Genomic DNA, 13,953 nt, shown 5'->3' with positions numbered 1-13,953 from the left:
TAAAAAATGATATTGTGTCACAGGAAAGATGGCGATTTAGTGACACTCTGGATCCTGCGGAGTAAATGTAGACTACCATAGCAAGCTTAACCAAGTAGTCCCAATTCAAGCTGTGCTGGACATGGCATCAGTGCTAGGGCAGATTAATAAGGCCTCAGGCACATGGTATGTGGCCGGCAAATGCATTCTTTCATATTACAATCTGAAATGAGGACAAGAGGTTTGCATTCATGTGGAAAACATAATATTTATTTCCAATTTTATCCAAGGACTATGTTAACTCTTCTACCCTCTATTGCAATACAGTCTGAAGAGATCCAGACTGTGTGGACATCCTGCAGAACATCATACTGATATGTTATACCAATAATATACTGATGGGTAGGACGAGCAAGAGATGGCTTATATGTTCGAGGCCTTGACAAGATATATGCATCCAGAGGGTGGGAGATAAACACTATAAAGGTTCAGGGATCTGCTACTTCTGTAAAGTTTTTTGAGGTCCCGTAGTCAGTGATATGTGGAGACATCCCCTCCAGAGTAAAAGACAAACTTCTGTATCTTGCATCTCCTACTACATAAAGCACGATGCCTGGTAAGTCACATTGGGTTCTAGAAGCACAAATTCCACACCTTTGGACACCACTCTGGCTCATATCCTGGGTAACATGGAAGGTTGCCAGTTCTGAGTGCAGTCTGGAACAGCGATGGGCTCTGCGGCAGTCAGTGTGGAATTTACAGCAAGTCCCAGTAGGAGAGCACAATATAGGCCTCCGGGATTTTGGAGCAAGGCTGTGCCATCTGCAGCAGAGGGTTTACTCCTTTTAAGAAACAGCCCCTGACGTGGTACTGGGCCCTAGTAGAGGCAGAAAGCTTGACCATGGGGTGCCAAGTTACCATGTGTCCATAAGTGCCCATTTTGAGCTGAGTTCTATTAGACACACCCAGTCATAAAGTTGATGGGCCCAGCAGCAGTTCATCATAATATAGAAATGATGTATTCAAAATCAAACCCCAGTAGGACCAGAAAGCATGAGTAAACTGCATGAGCTAATAGCCCAGACCCCCATATCACCTACTATGTTTGTACCAGTACCTCTCCCTCAGGCTGTATGGCCAAATAGGGGTCACATGTGACCAGCTGAGGGAAGAGAAAAAAGATCAAGCTTGATCCACTGCCAGAGGATCCAACACAACATAGCATCCAAATAGGGGAACCACTTCACAGTAAAGATGATGTGGGTCCGGGCTCATGACCATGGCATCCACTGGTTGCATCACCTAGAAGACTATTCAGATATTGCCAGCCTGGGCAATGTACGAAAAGTGCAACAGAATAGCCAGGCAATATTCTGTAAGGATGGAGTGCCATCTTTCAAGATGCAGTATATATGCTAAATCAGAGACCTCTGAATGGCACTTCCTCTAATAGAAAGAATATGTGAGGTAGGAGCAGAAGTGGTCTTACTTAACATCTCAATGAGTCATTAGGAGACTCTGTACAGGTTTAGAAATCCTGGTCCTCAAAGAGGTGCATTTTTGCCAGGGAACACAACAACAAGGGTCCCACTGAACTACAAGCTATGGCTACTGTTTGGGTACTTTGGACTGTGTCCAGGCACCAGAAGGCAAGAAGGATTTCCGCCTTGGCAGGAGTAATTGACCTAGATCAACAGGAAGAGGAAGGGCTGCTTTCATATAATGAGCAGGAAAAAAAATATGTGGACCCTAGATGATCCACTTGGAAGTCTCTTAATACTTAATTGGAACCGTGGAAAGACTTGTACAGCAATCCCAGCCTGAGAAGTGTATAATTACCAATAAACAGGCATTCTCATCAGGAATGAGGATTTGAGTCACACCCAGGTAAACCACTAAGACCTATGGAGGTGACAGGTAAAGAACAGTAGAATATGAAATGGGTAGTGGAGGAGGAGGAAGATAAGTAACAGTTGCAGCCCTTAGACCAACTGAGTGATAAGGGCATAGTTTGTCCCAATAACTTCCTTCTTCTAAGCTTTCACTGGAAAAGAGAGGTCTAGAGGAATCGTAGGGGAGCTGTTCCCAGAAAAAGGGTGGAGAAATGGATCAGTGTTGCGCAAGGGGTGTTTTATGGTGGCTATGGGATGCACTGCTCAGGTGTTCCTTCGAGAGAGCATCTGCTGGAAAGACTCGAAAGAAAAAATAGGATTCAAGATATCATGAAGAGGCTAAGAAATAATAGATGCAAAAATATCAGGAATGCTACAGAAATATGAGGAAATGATACTTATGAAGATGAAGCAGATGACGAAGATGAAGGAACTGAAAAGGAATCCTTTGACAAAATGCCTCCTGAAGAAATTAAAAATGACATTAGTTCACCTCCAAAGTCAAGGTACAAATGAAAACTAATGTCAAGAAAATTCCTCCCAAGCTGGCCTATTCAGAAGCAATTGCTGGCCAAATAGATAAACTAGTAAAGCATTTGTTAATGGTGATATAACAATTTTCAAACAAACAAAAAAAAATCTGACTCTGCTTAAAACTGAGGCAAAGAGTTGCAGACTACCAATTAAAAAATGATTAGCTGTGATGCTAAATGTGAACGTGAATGAAGTTGACAATGAAGTGGAACCCTCAACGAGTCTGAATGCGAAACCACAGGAGTGGATCTGTGATAAGATTATTGATACTGTAGACCAGATGATGCCATCTCTGTTAGGTTGTGATGCTATCCCTCTTTGAGGACTATAAGCAAAACTTAAGAGGCCGTGAAGATTCCTCAAAGTTCCAAAATAGTTTTTGAGGTCAAAAGAAGAAACAAACCTGTTGCAACTCAGAAATGTGAATACTCATGCAGCCTGGGAAGTTGATTCATCTTATTTTCCATGTTGGATTGCAACTCTCAAGCCTTATTTCCTAAAACTTATTCTGTATCCAACTTAACCTGGTAAAAAAAAAAAAAAAAAAAAAAGCATCAAAATAGTTACTTTGGCAGGTCGTAGAAGATTTCTTGTTTATATCATCTTGTTCTCTTGCTTTACAGGCAAAAGTTTTTGAGTAAAGTGTCATTTTTGTTTTCAGGGAGAGGGAGAAAAAACACCTGCTGTGAGGATTGTAGTTAGCTGACAGTCTTCTAGTGCCAACTTTGAGAATCCACCACAGCATTTATGCTACAGCCTTACCCTCCCAGAATTGCTCCCCACCAATGGCTAAGTACAGAACAGTACTAGAGTCAGGCCATGCCTGCCCAAATTGGGACCCCCTCAAATGGTCAGACTTTGCTTTGAGGCTCTTCACTGGCGGAGCCAAGACCTTCTCAAAGCTGTATGGTAGCCTGAGGCTCTCACTTTGCTTCCTTCTCTCTCTCCTTTCATGGATAGCAGAGCTGGATCAGTCTGAAGGCACTCCTAGTCTATGCTCCCACTCTGCTTTATTCTCAATAGCTATTTCTCCCAATAAATTTCTTGCACTTCTAATTCTGTTTTGGTGTCTGCTTTACCACGAGCCTGAACTGACCAAAATCCTATGCATTGTAGGATGCTGAGTATCCCTGGCCTTATCTACAAATGCTGGTAGTACTGTCCTCACCAATCTGAAGGCAACTAAGGACATCTCCCTAGATTGCTAAAATGCTTCTACACCTAAAAAAAGTAAGAGAAAAGTTTAATGATTTTCTCCATTTCTTTTCTCCCTCTTCAACAGTGCCTTCACCTTCTTTTCATCTCTAATGTAATTCTTGTACCTTAACAGAAATTGATAAACTTGAAGAGAGAATTAAGTACTAAAGAGACTGTATAGCCTCAGAATTTAGAGAAAAATTTAGGAAATTATCATCTGAAACTGAAGCTAGGGACAAAAAATATCAGTTATGAGAGATGAAATTAGCTACCTATATAAGTAACCTACCTTTGGAATCAGCTGCAAATGTATTGCTTTTGTGATTAATTTCTAAATTTCCATCAGGTCATAAGAATATAGTCTCAGGAAGACATTCTTGGAATGTGGCAGTACTGTGGAATAATCAGTAGTAGGTTGCATTGTCTAAAAAAGATCCAAGAATTTTAGTTTAGTTTTACCAATAAGTTTGTAGCAGAGATCATTTTTCACTTTTAGTTCAATAGATATTCACCTAATGTATTTATCGATTGCCTACTATGTCCTAACATTAAGCATAGAGTATATTTAACATGATCTTTCTCCTCAAAGAGCTTAAAATCTGGAGCATGCATTCTCAAGGGGGAAAAAGCCTTTGATATTACAATGGTTTGTGGCTCTCCAAAGAGCCACAATACATAAACAGACATAAAGGGTATCTGTGGTTAAGTTCTCATAGGAGATAGGGGGAGCAATTATGAAAAAAAGTGCCTAAAATGGCTTCTTAAGAGGTCAGTCAGGAAACTAAGGCTGAGAAAGCTGATCTACTGGAGGAAAAAGAAAAAAAATGAAGAGGATAAAAGAAAGAGATTAAGAAGGAAAAAAATAAAATGATGAAACAGGAAAAGAGGAGAGGTGAGAAAAAAAGAAAGTATGTGAAATTTTAAGAAGACAAAAATAGTTTTGTCTACCACTGAGTCATATGACATATAACTTTTTTCCTTGACATTCTGAAACACACACTTATTTCTCTTACATTATCTCTGGCTCTAGTAACAAAGTATTGAATGTGAAAAGCAACATTGGAATGCCTGTTTTTTAGAACTCCCATATCCTACAGCATTCTTTTCTTGCTCAAGTACTCCAAATGTCCTTTCTCATTTAAAATTTAAACCTGTAAAACAATTTCCTATTAGGTTCCTAAGGACCCCATTATTTCACTAACTTGTAATGTAAACTGTTAGCTCCACAATATCAAAACCTTTAGTTTTACAGTAATTACTTCTTTATCTGACATAGTAGACAAACCCATTTGTTGTTGTTTGATGGCTTCTCAAGCTTCTCTGCAGTTTAATTTCTCTCTCTGGACTATTTATTTTCCTTTGTTCAGAGTATGGGTATTCCTGGCAACTTTCTGATTATGAGTTTGATTTTTCAAGTATCTTCGTATCAAAAAGGAAGTGACCTTGCTAGCAGACATTGATATTTCAGTTAATAGAAAGGCATTATCTTAGCATTTTTAAATGTATTTTATATTTTGGTATAATTAACATAGAATAAAGTGTCCACATCTTAGAAGTTCATTAAAAAAAAAAACAAACTTTATTTTTCAGAGTAGTTTTAGGTTTATAACAAAACTGAGATGAAGGTATGGGGATTTCCCATATACCCCGTGCTCCACACATGCATATCATCCCCCATTATCAACATTATTCACCAGAATAGTACATTTTTTTTTACCTATGATGAACTGATATTGGCATATCATAACCCTCTGAAATCCATAGTTTACCCTGGGGTTCACTTTTGGTGTTATAAATTCACCATAGGTTTAGACAAATGCATAATGACATACATCCATCATATATCATACAGAATATTTTAACTGCCCTAAAAAATCTTCTATGCTCTGCCTTTTCACCTCTCAGCAGCCCCCATACCACACCCAACTTGGCAACCGCTGATCTTTTTGTTGTCCCCATAGTTTTGCCTTTTCAGATTGGCTCCTTTCACTTAGTAAATACACATTTAAGGTTCCTCCATGTCTTTTCATGGCTTGATAGTTCATTTCTTCTCATTGCTGTATACTATTTCATTATTTGTATTATACAGTTTATCAACTCAACTGCTGAAGAGTACCTTGGTTGCTTCCAATTTTGGCAATTATGAATAAAGCTGCTAGAAACATCTGTGGACAGGTTTTTATGTGGACATCAGTTTTCCACTAATTTGGGTAAATATCAAGGATTGAAATTGTTGAATTATATGGTAAAAGTATATATAGTTTTGTAAGAAACTACAAAACCGTCTTTCAAAGAGGCTCTACCATTTTGTGTTCCCACCAGCAATGAATGAGAGTTGCTCCACATCCTTGTGAGCATTTGGTGTTGCAGTGTTCTAAATTTTGGCCATTCAATATAGTAGTATCTCACTATCAGCTTAATTTTCATTTATCTGATGGCTTATGATGTGGAGTATCTTTTCATATGGTCTTTTACCATCTGTATATCTTCTTTGGTGAGGTATCTGTTAAAATCTTCAACTCATTTTTTAATTAAATTATTTTCTTATTGTTTTTAAGAGTTCTTTGTATATCTTAGATAAGTCATTTATTAGATGCATCTTTTGCAAATATTTTCTTCCACTCTGTGGCCTGTTATCTCATTCTCAGAGCACAATTTTTAATTTTAATGAAATTCAACTTACCAACCAAAATTCTTTCTTTCATGGATGCTATATTTGGTGTTGTATCTAAAAAGGCATCAACATATCTAGTTTTCTAGGTTTTCTCCTATGTTATCTTCTAGGAGTTTTACAGTTTTTGCCCTTTACATTTAGGTGTATGATTCGTTTTAATTTTTATGAAGGGTATAAGGTCTGTGTCAAGACTAATGTTTTAGCATATGGATGTCCAGTTGTTCTAGCATCATTTGTTGAAGTGATCTTTGTTCCATTGTATTGCTTTTTCTCCTTTGTCAAAGAGCAGGTGACTATATTTATAGGTGTCTATTTCTGGACTCTCTATCCTGTTCCATTGAACTATTTGTCTATTTTACCTATATTACACTTTCTTGATTACGATAGCTTTATAGTATGTCTTGAAGTCAGTGTCAGTCCTCTAACTTTGTTCCTCTCAGACGTACATTTAGATGAATTTAGCAACTGTATATACCTGTGTAACTACCACAGACATGCACACAGCTGACCCTTGCTTTGGGTAGTATGGATATTTTAACAATATTAATTCTTCCAATCCATGAGCTTGGAAAATCTTTCCATTCGTCTATTTTTTAATCTCCCTCATCAATGTCTTACAATTTTCAGTGCACAAGTCTTTCACCTCCTTGGTTAAATTTATTCCTGGGTATTTTATTCCTTTTGATGTAATTGCAAATAATATTGTTTTCTCAGTTTCTCTTTCTGGTAGTTTATTAGTGTATAGAAATGTAACAGATTTTTATTGATCTTGTACCCTGCAACTGGGCCTGACAGTTTCTTTGTAGGAAAGTTTTTGATGACATATTCAATTTCTTTAATAGCTATTAGGCCATTTAGATTTATTGGCTCATTTTTTTTTTTTTTTATATATATTAGTTTTTCAGGAATTCGTCCATCACTTCAGCTGCTGAATTTACTGGCATGAAGTTGCTGAAACTATCCCTTTGACATTTAATTCTATTACCATTTTGACTACATTAACATTTTGCACAAAAAAATAGATGACAGAGGAAAATAAATACATAATATATGACAGAAAATAATGTGTATGTGTAGACACATACATGGTAGGTGCAAACAGTGACAGAAAAAGGGAATTACAGTTCAATGTAACAAATACCATGAGAGGAACACAGAGAACACATAGAAAGGATACTGAGTCCAATTTTGGGAATCAGAATCATGATGTCCAAGTGATGAGTTAGATTGTTCAACTCTAGGTAAATTAATATAATCAGATTTATAGACACTTTAAAAGCTGAGACTTAGATCACAGATCACTTCACATTGAGTATCTATTTGTGAGGGTGTGTAGTCAATTGTCTCCCCCCTTCACTGGCATATCTTTAATTAAAAAATAAAACACAATGATATATTTATTATAAAAAATTTCAAACAAGATAGAAAAGTGAAAAAGAAAGTCACTTGCATTTTGGCCAACATCCTTCCAGATGTTTTCGTACACTTACTTCACAGATATACACATACATACTCATGCTGGTATGAGTGTTCATGCTGATCTGTGTGATGGGGGGACAATCTATCTGCTATGGACACATTTTCAAGTATAAAGAGATTAATGTTATATTTAATGGCTGAAGGGTATTCCATTGTATACATACTCCAACATTTAACTAATGTCTTAGTGATGGCACTTATAAAAAAAGGAGTGAAGAACATCCTTATGAATCTTGTTTTCTTTTTGCTATTTTCCTTACAATAAATGACTAGGAAATGAGATTGTTGGGGCAAAGGTTAATGCTTATGTTAAATTTTGGTAATTAAGGTTATACTAATTTCAACTTCACAACAATAGTGTACAACAGTAATTGTATCACCATATCCTTATCTACACTGATAGACAAAAGGGATCTTTTTGGAAGATTAACATCTTTCCATTTTTTAATTAGGTGTTTGTTTTTCTTGTTTTAGAAATGTACTATTGATAGACTTTACCAATTTTATTTATTGTGGTGTTAAGTTCTAAAATTGATATTCTATGAGCTCTCTGTATATTATGAACATTTTTCCTTCTTTTTCCACTTGCTACACATTTATTTCCCACTGGTTATGTGAAGATTACAATCTTTCTGTGGTTAACTTGTACCAATTTTTTTTCTTTTATGATCTCTGGTTTGTTTCATACTTAGAAAATGCCTTTCTCAGCTTAAGATTATAAAGATATTCACCTCCATTTTCTCCTATTTTTATGGTTTCATTCTTTACATTTAAATTCTTGATCCATCTGGTATTTGAAAAACGATATAGATGTAAAGCCTGTCTCTAATCCTTAGACATTTCTCAGACTATCTTTTTCCTACTGATGAATGATTTGTAATATGTAGTTTACTGATCACCACTGAGACTTCTGGAGTCAGACTGTCTTGTCTCCCACACTTACCAGTAATGGCTCTGGGTAACGCAATAAAATCGAGATAATTGCATGTGTCTTATAGAGGGTTAAATAAGACCACCTTAAAAAGCGCTCCAGTACTTGACACATAAGTGCTCAGCAAACGTGAGCTGCTGTTACTAAGCACCCATATATACACAGCTGTTTATTTCTGGATTCTATAGTAGGTTCACTGATATATCTGGGTAACATAACACTCCATATTACCCAACCCATTGTCCCAACTAATAGCTCTTCTTTGCTCATTTTAACTAAGGTCATATCTCACTTGCCTTTCGAATCATAACTAGAGCCCCAAAATGTTAACCTTGGGGGTAAAACAAGTATGCTTCACAATGTAGTGAGAATCAAAACCCAAACCAACGCACTGAACAAACACTGGGGAGGGGAAGGTGCCTATTTCTTCTACACCTATTCTGAAAGGCTGAAACCCTACCTATTTCAGCCCTTGGCAAATAACTGACGTTCTTAAAGGCTAATCCCTTTTCTTCCTTCTCTAGTTTACAACCTGAAGAAAAACAGTTCAGTTACCCTCAGTTACCGCGAAATTGAAGCAACTAGGGATGAGATTTGGAGTTGGAGGCGCGGGGGCGGGGCCTGGTCCTGACCTGGCCGTTTCCTGGTGGCAAGCTGAGCCGACTCCCCACTCCCGGGCTAACGCCCCACAGCGGAGGTGGTAGGCAGGAGACTTCGGGACTCATTAAATCTGCGCGGTTGGGCACGCAGGCGGGGGACTTGAGGGGCGGCAGGACCACATCAGAGCCCTCAAAGAAAGTGTGGGAAAAGCAGGCAGAGCGACAGAGAAACGCACAAAGTCCCCAGAGCAGTTGCGTTGGGAGGAAGCGAGAGCTCGGAGGGAGCTCGGCTTTCCGTTCAACCACGCGCGTCACTTGGCTCCTTGAAGCCAGTAGCCTGTCCCACACTTTCCGTTCCCTGTAGCTCAGCGGACCTCTGCATCCCCCAAGCGTCCTCTGCGGGCGTTGCCCCGGCCCCAGCATTCGGGCCGTTGTGCGCAGCGTCTCCCGCGAGGGCCCGCTCGCTCCTCCCTCTAACGGCCTCCGGCTGCGGCGCCGGTTACGTCATCGTGGGCGGGACTTCCGGCCTCGCGCGTCTTTAGATCTCGGGACCGAGGCGCTTCCAGGGTTTGAGGGGTAAGGGGGGGGGGGTGGCTGGGGGGGGCCTTTCAACCAGTTCTCGGCGTGGAGCTGGCCCCGCACCCCAGTGAAGGCCCGTTTACCAAGCAGCAGCGGGGCATTTCTCCGCTGCTGCCGCTGCCCTCTCCGCCCTCGGAGCTCTCCCGGGATCCCTCGTATTTCCCCGAGCTCGTGAGCCCTGCTCCTCTTCAGCCTGCGCCGCGAGCGACCGCGGGGACCTCGCCAGGCGTGGCGGGCTGGGCCAGCACCCCGCGTGTGGGACTGGATCTCTTCACCCCAATGACCCTGCGAGAGGAGCTGATTGGGTGCCGGTGGTTGGAGCTGTGGAGGTGTCTCCCGGGTGGCAAGTGCGGCCAGAACACCGGTCACTGTTAAGTTTTAAGTCCTCACGTTGCAAGGCCGTGTGTGAGTCTGGTACGTACCCTCTTAATGGAGACTCTATCTTGTCCGTATTTTGGAATACTCATTTTTTTATTTTTGTTAACTTGCCCTTGAGTAATTTTGTCTTGTAATTGGAACGGGTGTTAGAAAAGTAGACTTTGAGACCTGTTCTGTAGCCAGTGAAATGCACGTGAAACTCTTTAGGGAGCTTTTTGATGCGCGGTGCTTGTGTAGACAGGTTAGTAACTGTCTAAACGTGTGGTACCTCTCGTCTAATTTGTGATGAAAAAGCTATGCTACCATTTCCTTGACCCCGAGGACAATTTTAGCAGTGATATTGACTGTCATTACAGAGATAACGTCTAGAGCTTTTGACCATTATAAATAGGCACTTAGCCCTTAAAAATGCCCACTGGCAAGTATTTTTAAAGCCTTTGGTCACTTTAGTTGTAGTGATGATATCAGTAAAATCTCAAGTCTAGGATAAGAAACTTGTTCATAATTTCTTATATAGGATATACTTCGTAATGTGTTCAGACTATGAGCACAAAATGCTTGAGTAGATCTAAAACTATGTGAGTAGTTAAAGCATTGCTTCTGTTACCTAGCAACATCTTAGTAAACAAGTCTAATATTCAACTAGAATATAACTAAATGTATCCTACAATGATCTGGATTCAGAATTCTCTAAATTCATGGGTTTAGCCTGTAGGTGGTTATAGTTAATACTCACTTTTTGCATTGAAGTTTTATTTCAAACTCATTTTGTTTAGAATTACTAGAATGCTTTAAATATCAGTATTATACAAGACTCCAGAGAGTTGCAAGGGAATTTGAGTTATCCTTTGGTTATTTAGGGCAGAGTACGTTAGATAGTCCCCTTCCTTTCAGTATTTTCTTTTGTAACCAGATAAGTGTGCAGGCCATATTCAGGAATTTTCTCAAATAATGGAGTAATACCAATCCAGGATTATATAGAGCATTGGGAGATTGTCCACTGGTGATTTTTTAAGCCTTAATGATTGTATGGCAATTAATTAGTTTTCAGAGCATTTATCATGCTATTTTGAATGCAGTAATCTTTCAATATGTGAGAAAATTGGTGAGAACATTTGAGATTCTGAGACTGAATGACTTCTTTGAAATCAAGCTGTTAGTAATGGGACTTGGAAATTGAAATTTAATGTTCTTTGCATCTTGCCCTTACTGTATTGCAAAAACCCGTAGACTTCATTTTTGGTCCCAAATCCCTTTTTTCCCATATGCTGATTCTGAAGTAATGAAATATTCGAATTGGGCAAGACAAGCAGAGAAGAAGAAAAATCAGGAATGACTCGTGTTGTAAAATCCTTAGAAATCACATATCAGCATTTTGTCATCTGAAGTTCTAATTCAAGAAGCTTAGAATAATGAAATTGTAGCAGAAAGATTAGTGAGTTGTCAGAATTCTTTTGTGTGTGTTTTATAGGTGCTGTCTCTGCCTGAAAAATAAATGAGTTTTATTTTAACTTTGTCATACATAATGTATTAGGTTCAGTAGGTAATTTTCTCAAATTGTCTAATCTGTGTGTACTTTTAGGGAATGTGTGTATCTATGTAAAAACATTTCCAGAAGTATTCCTCCATCCTACTGACTGAAGTTCACATTTCTTAATCTGAACTCTTTGAAACCTTCCTTGCACTCTGCATTTTCAAGGTTATTCATGTTCTTTATAGAAAAGCTGTACTCTGAGCACACTGGTTTCGTCACTAACCTCTAAACCTACTATATGCTTTTTCCTTTCTTTACCGGTCTTTATGTCATTCTACCTACCTGACCTGATTTTTTCCTTTTTTCCCTAAAATCTAAATTGTGCCTTTTCTGTAAAGTTCAACTCCACCATAAACTAACTCTAAAGGGGAGGAAGAATTCTCTAACCTCTTAGGGTCTCTGGCTGGGCCTAAGAATTAAATTGATATAAGACAGATTAACAGGAGAAAAGCAATCAAGTTAAAAAACAATTTTTACTTGTACATGGGGACCTGCACAGGAGAATGAAGACCTGAAAAAGTGACCAGAGCAGAAAGCTCTTCTTATACCTTTCAGACAAACAATAAATTTGTGAAGAAATGACAAAAGGGGTTTGGGTTAGGATTAGTGAGTTGTGGAGAAGTGAATAGGAAGATAAGGATTAATTTAACAAGATTTGTTTGCGCAGGTTTCTGGGCTTTGATTCCCCATCTCTGGTGATAAGAATGTCTTCCTCCTTATAGGGAGAGTACCTTTCACATGGGAGTTTTATCTCCTTTCAGGAAGAAAAAAGTGTCAGTGTCCCTCTTGAACCTGCTGTTTCTCCTGTTTCTCAAGTGCTTTTAACTCAGTCAGTATACTGACGTGGCATATTTTGGGGTGACGTGTTCCAACCTCCTTCACCTCTCACATTCTATAGTATTTGTCAGCCATATTTACTTGATGCTTATACTTTATATTGTATTGTTTTTTATCATTTCTATGTATGCCTTATCTTCCTAACTAGATTGCAAGCTCCTTAAGGGCAGGACACCAGATCTCAATGAGCTGTATCCTTAGTTTCTTCTAAATAGAAGTTCCTGAATAAATGTTTCTTAGAAATGAGGAATGTACATTTCTACTTTTATTTTTTTGCCTCTCCCATTGTGCTGTGGAAGTTAAAAAAAAATCTTTGAGGGAGTAACTGAGAGAGGAAGGGCAGCTAAACTTTAAGAAAGGGGATTAAAGAGGAAATTCACTGGAATCAGAAAGAAAAGATTCTGTTCCTAGAAAGTGTGAATATTTGAGAATTTCCCATGACAATATCGGTAGTAAGGACTCCCTCGGGAAACCTGACACTATTCCCAAATGGGCTTGGGGAGTTTGGTCAATTTCTTCGTTCCTCTTTAGTAGAATCGGTTTTAAAAGTACTTCCTCGGGAGCTACCTTCTACCTCTCTCCTCCTCTCCCCCTTCTTTCATCTATCCTCCTATTTTTCTTCTTTCTATTTTACTTTTTACCTGGTCAGGACTTAATTTATGAAATTCTGTCAATACTTTCATTTGGTCCTGGTAATTAGCAATTCTTTTCAGTTTTATCTTTTTCCATCAGAACTGCCTCTGAGTCATAGAGAGATCACAGACTGTATTCTAGCACTATTCTTTTAGTTTAACAGATATAATTTTGGAAGACAAATTAAGAAAGTCAGGAAGTGCCCAATTATTTGCTTTCTGTATATTGTAACTTGAAACTGCTTTTGGATTAAAATTCATAGAGTTAGGAACCTAAAGCTAGCCGTGCCCTTTTGGAAAGCGCCAATCTCCCTCAAAGTATGTCTTTAGATAAATTCTAGGTAATTTTTATAGTCTTGCTATTAATTTTGTATCTGATGTTTGTAACAGGTAAAGGTATAAGAAAGTGAAGTTGTGTCTCAGTACTTTTATAAGTTCTTGGTTTGATTCACAGGTTTCTTAGTGAGCTGCTTAGTTGTTGCCCAGTAACACAAAGGCAGTATAACATAGCAACCATTGAAAACATTAGCACTGGACTATAGAGATTTTCCTGATGAAGTTGCAGTGCTTATCTCTAGTGTTCACATTCAGTCTGTCTTAACTGAATCACATTTTGGTTAAAGCAGACATTTGAGGTATCGTTAATATTAAGTACATATTTTTTGATGTGTGACAAATTATAACTTGCATATTTTTCAAGTAGAGATG

At 38.6% G+C, this 13,953-nt stretch overlaps 1 protein-coding gene and 1 long non-coding RNA gene across 2 annotated transcripts in view; one reads left to right on the top strand and one right to left on the bottom strand.

Annotated features, from left to right (window-relative positions):
- Positions 1-221: 221 nt before the first annotated feature.
- LOC107196520 lies at positions 222-9,787 on the bottom strand. The gene is made up of 3 exons (XR_001517938.2): positions 9,319-9,787; positions 3,892-4,026; positions 222-2,929 (listed from the first exon to the last, which is right to left on the bottom strand). It is a non-coding gene; the product is annotated as an uncharacterized LOC107196520 (long non-coding RNA).
- A 74-nt stretch (positions 9,788-9,861) lies between these two features.
- The window catches only part of CEP83 (centrosomal protein 83), a 95,119-nt gene continuing 91,027 nt past the window's right edge, over positions 9,862-13,953 (top strand). Inside the window, 1 exon segment of the mRNA XM_006923834.3 lies at positions 9,862-10,278. The gene's annotated coding sequence lies outside the window, so the exon portion shown is untranslated.

The sequence above is a fragment of the Pteropus alecto genome, unplaced genomic scaffold (assembly GCF_000325575.1).
Source record: "Pteropus alecto unplaced genomic scaffold, ASM32557v1 scaffold76, whole genome shotgun sequence".
Taxonomy (NCBI): Eukaryota; Metazoa; Chordata; class Mammalia; order Chiroptera; family Pteropodidae; genus Pteropus; species Pteropus alecto.
Note: the sequence above shows the minus strand (reverse complement) of the source record. Positions and strands in the feature narration are given on the sequence as shown.